Source organism: Bombyx mori, chromosome 27 (genome assembly GCF_030269925.1).
Source record: "Bombyx mori chromosome 27, ASM3026992v2".
In the NCBI taxonomy this organism is placed as follows: Eukaryota; Metazoa; Arthropoda; class Insecta; order Lepidoptera; family Bombycidae; genus Bombyx; species Bombyx mori.
In genome coordinates this window covers 9,596,771-9,606,050 of record NC_085133.1, presented here as the reverse complement: position 1 = coordinate 9,606,050, position 9,280 = coordinate 9,596,771, and the positions used below count along the sequence as shown (strand labels likewise).

Here is a 9,280-nt window from a genome sequence, read left to right as displayed (position 1 = left end):
GTTTTTAGATAATTATGTAACGTTATTTTTTATTCTGTTCCAGTAAATTTGGTCAACTCCCCGAGCGCTTAGATCCTATCCTAGGACGACAACTGATGACGGCATCATTTCCGAGTGACTAAACTAAGAACTTTCGCAAAATGACTAAGCTAAGAACTTTCGCAAATATAAAATATAGTACTCAACAGGACTTTTACTGATAGTTAATATATAAAACTAAAAAACTGGTTACTTTTTTTCGGATGTAAGCAAGGGTTTGCGAAGTTGTCGATTCTCTTTCTCTCTTTTTCTATGATTCTCGTCTGAGATGTGGTATACAGCACGGGTATATTTTAAAATGGCGGCATTTATCTTGTGATGTGATCCCGGCACTCTCATCATGAACGAAGGGAAAATAGTTAAACGAATTCTGTGTCCAGCTAATCGACCACTAATCACGAAATAAGTAAATTTAGAACTCTGTGGAGATGGCGTATAAGGATTTTTTCATTTCGCTAAATCTCTTGTCTACTTGACAGATCATTGTTCGCCTGATGTTAAATACGTTACTAGAGACCACAGAATTGGTCCACATCAAGAATATTTTTAGCTAGATAATATTTTTTTTTTTTTTTTTTTATTGCCCTTGTAGGCAGACGAGCATACGGCCCACCTGATGGTGAGTGGTTACCGTCGCCCATGGACTTCAGCAATGCCAGGGGCAGAGCCAAGCCGCTGCCTACAAATTTTCTAATAATTTTCAATCTGAAATAGAAAACCATGGCGATGCACCGGTGTTCGAATCTCATGCGGGTACCAATTTTTCTAATGAAATACGTACTCAACAAATGTTCACGATTGATTTCCACGGTGGAGGAATAACATCGTGTAATAAAAATGAAAACCCGCAAAATTATAATTTGCGTAATTACTGGTGGTAGGACCTCTTGTGAGTCCGCGTGGATAGGTACCACCACCCTGCCCTTTTCGGCCGTGAAGCAGTAATGCGCTTCGGTTTGAAGGGTGGGACAGCCGTTGTAACTATACAATATAATCTCAAGGTGGGTGATTTACTTTGTAGATGTCTATGGGCTCCAGTAACCACTTAACACCAGGTGGGCTGTGAGCTCGTCCACCCATCTAAGCAATAAAAAAAACCAAGATCCAATACCACCCCGCGTCTCCCATAAAACCAGCATACAAATGCCCTCACAAGATGAGGAGAACGACAGAGTGGCCTTCGCCTCTTATTTAATGGTTTTACCTTATTAGAGTACAATTGTATTTAAGGCACTAAATCTGATGTTAAACAAGTCCTATGGAATAATGGAATCAACCACAGGAAAACGTTCACATGTTTTTTAAATGTTTCCAGATACAAGGCCATCGTATGAATACAGTGATTCATGCAGGGTAAACTGATGCGGACATAAAATTGCATATAAACGAGGTCAGAATCAACAAGGTACATTATCGGCAAGGCTGTAGGAGTATACTGTGCAATCTATTTCAATAAGGTCTCCATTTGACATGCCTTGCTATAACCTTTCATTGCTGACACTTTCCGTCTGGACAATCTTAAAACAGAGATGATAATTAAGATTCTGGAAACACGTAGGTGCGTAATTGATTGGAGACCCGAAGTTCCCATAACAACCCTATTTTCCTCACCGCGGCGGAAGCGGGGGAGAGGCGTGGACTTGCAAAATAAAACGACGTGCATTAACGAAGAAACACACAATCATTGTCGGTCCCGCAAAATTGTACTAATTTTGATCCGATATAATAAGCCAGCTATAAATACAGTCCACTTTTATTCGAATAAGCCTTGCACCCAACATCTCATCGCAACGGCGCCAACAGCGGCCTATCCGGCATTGAATGATTACTGGCGTTAGTTGATATCGCGAACGCTGCTAATAACATTGAGGTACGAACACGAAATCTCAGGTATATGTAGGATGGAAATAGTACATGATGTATACTGGAGCGTGATTACTGTCTGACGCTTGTATGATAAGTGATTGACAGCATCCCTTTCTTGGAACCTCTGGGTCTGCGGAGGGACTTTGCTTCTCTCTGTCTTCTGTAACGTACTATGTTCCATGGGGAGTGCTCTGAGGAATTGTTTGAGATGATTCTGATATGTCCTTCTTCAAACGAGGCTTCTGGAGAGTACTTAACGGTAGGAAGCGGCTTGGATTTGCTCCTGGCATTGCTGAAGTCCATGGGCGACGTTAACCAATCACCATCAGATGGGCCATACGCTCGTCTGCCTACAAGGGCAATAATATATTATATATCAGAGAGGCTGTGATCTCATTTGATGAAAAATATAAAGAAGATTCCCCACTAATCAAATTAGTTTTTCCAAGCTTATACAAAAATTAGTATTTGCTTGACTGAACGTAGTGAACCATCTGAAATACACATGCACTGTGTTGCAAAGGTCGATATGTGATTGGCAACTTGCCATTGTAGGGTAAGAAGTCCGCGTTTCACTTTGCGATAGTAAATATTGCATCTCATATTATCTGCAACATAATAAAACATTTTACAATATAAATAGGGTTGTCCCGATCTGTTCCCGTTTTAAATATAAAATTATAATGCACTTGGGATTTAAGATTGGCTCCGATCTCTTTATATATCTTTACTGATGGTAGGACGTCTTTACTGGTGGCAGGACGTCTTCTGAGTCCGCACGGGTAGGTATCACCGTCCTGTCTATTTCTACCGTTAAGCAGTAATGCGTTTCGGTTTGAAGGGTGGGCCAGCCGTTGTACTGTTCAAACTGAGACCTTAGACTTCATGCTTCAAGGTGGGTGTCGGCATTTACATTGTAAATGTCTATGGGCTCCGGCAACCACTTTACACCAGGTGGGCTGTAAACTCGACCACACAAATCTATACATATATAAATGAATTGCTGTTCGTTAGTCTCGCTAAAACTCGAGAACGGCTGGACCAATTTGGCTAATTTTGGTCTTGAATTATTTGTGGAAGTCCAGAGAATGTTTAAAAGGTAGATAAATATGAAAGTGCTAGGAATTAAATAAAAATAACAATTTTGTTTTTCCTTTGATGTGTCTTCCGTCAGACAGTTTCTTTTTGTTTGTTTTAAGTTTATTTTATACAAAAGTTTAGGTCCTATATTTATCGATTGAGGCACTACGAAGGCTGCCGGGTCAGCTAGTAAGCAATAAATAAATAAAACACGCATAATCCATATTTTTCTTGCTCATTATTGACGCATTTTCTTGTGCCAAGTGCGAACAAAAGACATTACATTATTTTTAGCTGTATTTAACGCCCAAATCTAACTCTCTTCCGTAACATAAAGATAAACATGAATAATGGACAGCTACAATATATAGATAAAGATAGTGTTCGACATATTGATATCTATAACGTAAATGCCGCCTCCCACCTTGAGATATGAGTTCGAAGGTCTTACTTAAAACGGCTGCCCCACCCTTCAAACCGAAACGCATTCTGCTTCATGGCAGAAACAGGCAGGGTGGTGGTACCTACCCGCTCGGACTCACAAGAGGTCCTACCACCAGTAATTACCCAAATTATAATTTTGCGGGTTTGATTTTTATTACACGACTAGCGACCCGCCCTCGCTTCGCTTCGGAAACATTAAAACACACATGAAACCAAAAAAAAAATATATTTAAAAAAAGTAGCCTATGTTCATCAGGGACAATGTCGGCTTCTAATGGAAAAAGAATTTTTCAAATCGGTCCAGTAGTTTCGGAGCCTATTCGAAACAAACAAACAAACAAATCTTTCCTCTTTATAATATTAGTATAGATGTTATTCCTTCACCGTGGAAGTCAATCGTGAACATTTGTTAAGTACGTATTTGATTAGAAAAATTGGTACCCGCCTGCCTATTAATTGGTACCCGCCTGCCTATTAATTCGTGGTAACTATTAATTCGCTGTCCCAAATATAGTTCTAGTTATGTTCATAACTCTTTCGTCGTGCAGTCTGTTCTGCTTTGGAATGCGCTCCCTATCGAGATCAGGACTATTACTAACCGATGCGCGTTCAAGTTAAGGGTCCAGCGAATACTATTGGAAAAGTTAGTGTGGGCTTATCCCACATTCCATGCACATACACATTTACTCTTCACGATATAAAACTTATATAATATATTTATTTCATATAATTATTAATACACACAGAGTATACATTCACACATATAACATATCTATTAATATATTATTACTACATTACATATAAAACAGACATACACACACGACAATTTATCGTACCGCGTTAATCAGCTGGTCGCCCGTTCGTTCGCGCTGTGGACACGCGCGCTTAGACGGAATGTCGCGGGTAGATCGAAAAGCACTCCTGCGCAGCTGATCGCGGCTAGCCACGCCCACAGTCGAAACTTACCTCGTACTGAACGCACGTCGCTTTTGCTAATTGTATACTGTTGTATTGTTTTCGAAGCTTTTGCCTCACTTGTGATAACGCGCTTTCTTTGTGTTTATCGTAGTAGTATTGTCGTAAAGTGTAAAGTGTCTTCTGTGTACTGTTTATAAACTGAATATCTATCTGTGCTCGTAACCTTCTATTCTTCATTATTATAATAATATAGACTGTGTTGTATTTTCGTGTGGACTAAGTGTTAGTTGTAATAAACATTTCATTAGTGTGCAAGGTGTCGTATTTAATTTATTATCCGAACATCGACGGCGCCTACTCAGGTACTTACATATTACACTACGCGTCCAGACGACGCATACATACTCCATCCACATCTGTACGGGAGACTACAACGATTCTAGTCTATATTAGCAAAATCGTCAGGAACTTAATAAAAGTTGAAGCTATTTGTTATGTGAATTTATTAATATATTCCTTTGTACTGTATAAACTATTATATGTATGTATAAATATGTGTATATTATTATTATGTTTATGTATGGGCTGGTAAAGAATGCCTTAGGCATTAAGTCTGCCAATGTAAGCTTTACATGAAGTGAAATAAATAAATAAAAATAAATAAATTTCAGGAGACATTGTTGTTGTCTGTATCATAAAATAGATGTAGCTGGGTCAGTAATATCTGCTTGTATCCATTAACGAGGCTTACCGCCAAATACCATGTTCTATGGTAGAACCTGTAAGGATCTGTGACAGTCGCTACAAGAAACTTCTGCGTATTAACTATAAGACAATCTCAAACAAAACAGGATTATACCCATAAACATAGCTCAATGAGTTTCTCACTGAATCTTCTCAGTGGATCACGATTTCGATCTGGTGGTTCTAGGGCTAGTGTTAGCAAATTCTCTCAGGTTGAGCCCGTGAGCTCACCTACCCGTCTGGGCGTAGCTGAAACAGCGTCCTAGACTAGGGTATAGGTAGGAGAAAAAATATTTAAAAATATTTAAAGGATTATAATATTATAAGAAGATTTTATCAGATGATACTTTAAGACATAATTTAGAATATAACTCATCAGGGCGAGAGTTTGTCGGAAGAAATAAGCATCGTATTTTCTTTTTATTGCCCTTGTAGGCAGATGAGCATACGACCCACCTGATGGTGAGTGGTTACCGTCGCCCATGGACTTCAGCAATGCCAGGGGCAGAGCCAAGCCGCTGCCTACCGTAAATCTTCTTAATTTCCACTGTGAAGCAATCACAACAGCTGTTGGGCAATGAAACTGACTACTCAACCTCATGTCCCAAGGTGTGTGGCATTCAAGTTGTGACGTATATAGGCCCTGGTAGCCATTTAATACCAGACTCACTACCCAATTCCATCCATCTAGTGGAATCTACTGGTTGTAGGACCTCTTGGGTGTCCGCACGGGTAGGTACCACCACCCCGCCTATTTCCGCCGTGAAGCAGTAATGCGTTTCGGTTCGAAGGATGGGGCAGCCGTTGTAACTATACTGAGATCTTAGAACTTATATCTCGAGGTGGGTGGCGCATTTACGTTGTAGATGTCTATGGGCTCCAGTAACCACTTAACACTAGATGGGCTGTGAGCTCGTCCATCCATCTAAGCAATAAAAAAAAACATTTTCAAACGCAAGCTCTAAACATACGGATTTTTTTTTATATACTTTAAATGACTTTCAAATAATTGTAAGATAAATTGTATTATTCAAAATAACCCTAGTGAATATTTATTTATCTTAAGCATCGAATAACCTGTAATACGGTTATACAATAGGTATTCGAAAGATAAATGAAGATAGCTTGTCGGTCTGATAAAAGATAAACGTATTTATATGAGATGTCGCTGTGAAATTGCACTATTTTAATAATTACATTCGTAGCTTTGTTTTTTTTTAATTTATTGCTTAGATGGGTAGACGAGCTCACAGCCCACGTGGTGTTAAGTCGTTACCAGAGCCTATAAACATCTAAATCGTAAATGCCGCCACCCACCTTGAGATATAAGTTCTAAGGTCTCAGTATAGTTACAACGACTGCCCCACCCTTCAAACCGAAACGTATTACCGCTTCATGGCAAAAATAGGCAGGCTGGTGGTACCTATCAGCGCGGACTCACAAGAGGTCCTACCGCCAGTAATTACGCAAATTATAATTTTGCGGGTTTGATTTTTATTACACGATGCTATTCCTTCACTGTGGAAGTCAATCGTGAACATTTGTTAAGTACGTATTTCATTAGATAAATCGGTATCCGCCTGCAGGATTCGAACACTGTTGCATTGCTCAGAACGTATGCACCGGACCTCTTATCCTTTAGGCCACGACTTCAACATAACTTTAATCATGGTACAATGGTCGGTCTTATAGCTATAAGCGAACTACTCCAGACCTCAATTTTCACACAGAGAAACTCTGGAAGAGAAATGGCTTTAAATGTGCGCTGTGAATAGAATAATACCGTTATAATATTATAGGTTGACGATATTTTTTAAAAGATTCAAAACCAGATAACACAAAATCAAAAGAAGTATTCAAAAACTATTTTTATAAAGTCACTCGACCCTGCCAGGATTCGAACCTGGAATCTTCTGATCCGTAGTCAGACGCGTTATCCATTGCGCCACAGGGCCAGTCATTGGTAAAAATGAAATTTCTCAAATGAAGGCAAGGTATTTTGCAATAATATTATTCTTTTTCCGTGACGTATGTACCTACTGTTTCACTCGCGATGCATTCAAGAATATCGGTTTCTGTTGCAGCGAAACAACATTGCGTATTCTCGCATTAAAACTGTATAATCTCAGAACTTACTAATTTTACAGGAGAGGTTATATTTCAACTCTCTGGTTTTAAAGGTATAACACGTAATGTTTTTAATATTAATCATCTTTGCAACATTTATTTTTTACTAGTAACATTATCTGTCTTTTAAAGTAAGATAAAATTATGAATTAATTTTGTTAATAGTAGTCAAAACAAAGGTAGCCTAAAAAAACAAAATAAAACAAAAACTAAACTACGCTCTTTTGACAGTATTTATGAAAAAAATACTGGTGATATCAAAGGTTTCCGCATATTAACTCAATTTAGAAGATTTTTGGATATTATACACTTTTAATGCGAAACGGCGATTGTTGAATAAATTAATTAATAAAGTAATTAATAGGTAGGTGTCTTTGCTAACGTTTTGTTGCGTGCTGCTTTTATTTTACGTGTTATTTTATATGTATTATCTATGCGAATATAGACTAATGTTACTTGTTATATAGACTTTTTGGCGGGAACGTGAGGAGTGAAGTTGTGTGATTTGTTTTATTTTGTCTATTTAGTGTTTCTTCAGGTTTAAATGTGTCATAACGGTGGTTTATTAACTGTTTAGTATCTGTGAAAGTGCACAGATGTGGAAAAATCAAACAAAGCCGCTGAACGTAACTTTTCGGGATCCTCCAAAAAGTCCACTGAAAAAGTCTCAGAAAATGACCACCATTTTACTGAGATTATATTTCTTACCATATCATCTCATCTCATTTCATTTCATTTCATATCACTTCGTATTATCATATTTCATAAAAATAAGAATATAAATTAAAATAAGGTTACCAGGTCATAAAATCCCTTAAAATAAAAGGTTACTTGTGAGAAAATATATTGCATCGTGCTTATAAAGTAATATAATAAGAGTTGTATTGAAATACTTCCTAATTCCAATAAAAATAAATCTTCGGATGAGCGACAGAAGATTGAATATCAAACATTACTTTAACTATTTTATCTAAAAGCTATTGTTTACTTTAAGAACAACACACAGATCCTCATGGCTGGAATCAATTATCAAACGAAATAGCCTCCAAATGTCTATTGCAATGAAAATCCTTGTAATGTCTCGAACAAGAAACTTTTCACAAAGACATTATCAATTGTAGATACATTATCGAATTCTGTCAAATTTGACATATCTTGTTTCTGATTCTGATCGTAATTTAGGTTTCATACTTCAGTGTTATTTCCCGATATTATATATATTGATAGGCATGTAAGATTGACGACAGGCGAAAGACGTAGGAGGTTGATGGGCGCTTCCAGGTTGATTTTAATTGCCTTCGCAGGTGAAAGTTTTGGCCGGCCTGATCCTAGAGTCAAGGTCATTCATGGATATAGTAAAAACCTGGAAAACTTTTTAAGTTTTGTTTGGAGAAGATTATTTCACAGTACTATTGAAATTTCAAAGAGCGAAGTTTGTAAGCGTCTTTTGAAGCTTTTTTTGTTTCTTGTCTAGATTGATGAATAAATTCACAGCTTACCAGCCAGTTTGAGACGTGAAGACGAAATGTCTGCTGTACATATATTACATATATATAATAATACCGTGTACTCATGACTAAATCTATAAATCAGTCTGGTAGAATTTAAATTTCGTGTTTCGTGTAGACATCTACGACGTAAATGCGCCACCCACCTTGAGATATAAGTTCTAAGGTCTCAAGTATAGTTACAACGGCTGCCCCACCCTTCAAACCGAAACGCATTACTACTTCACGGCAGAAATAGGCAAGGTCCCGCGCGGACTCACAAGAGTTCCTACCATCAGTAATTACGCAAATTATAATTTTGTGGGTTTGATTTTTATTACACGATGTTATTCCTTCAGCGTGGAAGTCAATCGTGAACATTTGTTGAGTGCGTATTTCATTAGAATAATTGGTACCCGCCTGCGGGATTCGAACACCGGTGCATCGCTCAACATGAATGCACCGGACGTCTCATCCCTTAGACTACGACGACTTCACGGCTGGGGTTAGTGTTAGCAACGTCGTCAGGTTTGAGCCCCGTGAGCTTACCTACTTGTTAGGGTTACACCATAGAT

At 38.1% G+C, this 9,280-nt stretch overlaps 1 non-coding gene across 1 annotated transcript; it reads right to left on the bottom strand.

Moving 5' to 3' along the window:
- Positions 1 to 6,973: 6,973 nt before the first annotated feature.
- On the bottom strand, positions 6,974 to 7,046 carry TRNAR-ACG (transfer RNA arginine (anticodon ACG)). Its single transcript has one exon. It is a non-coding gene; the product is annotated as a tRNA-Arg (tRNA).
- Between the last annotated feature and the right edge of the window lie 2,234 nt (positions 7,047 to 9,280).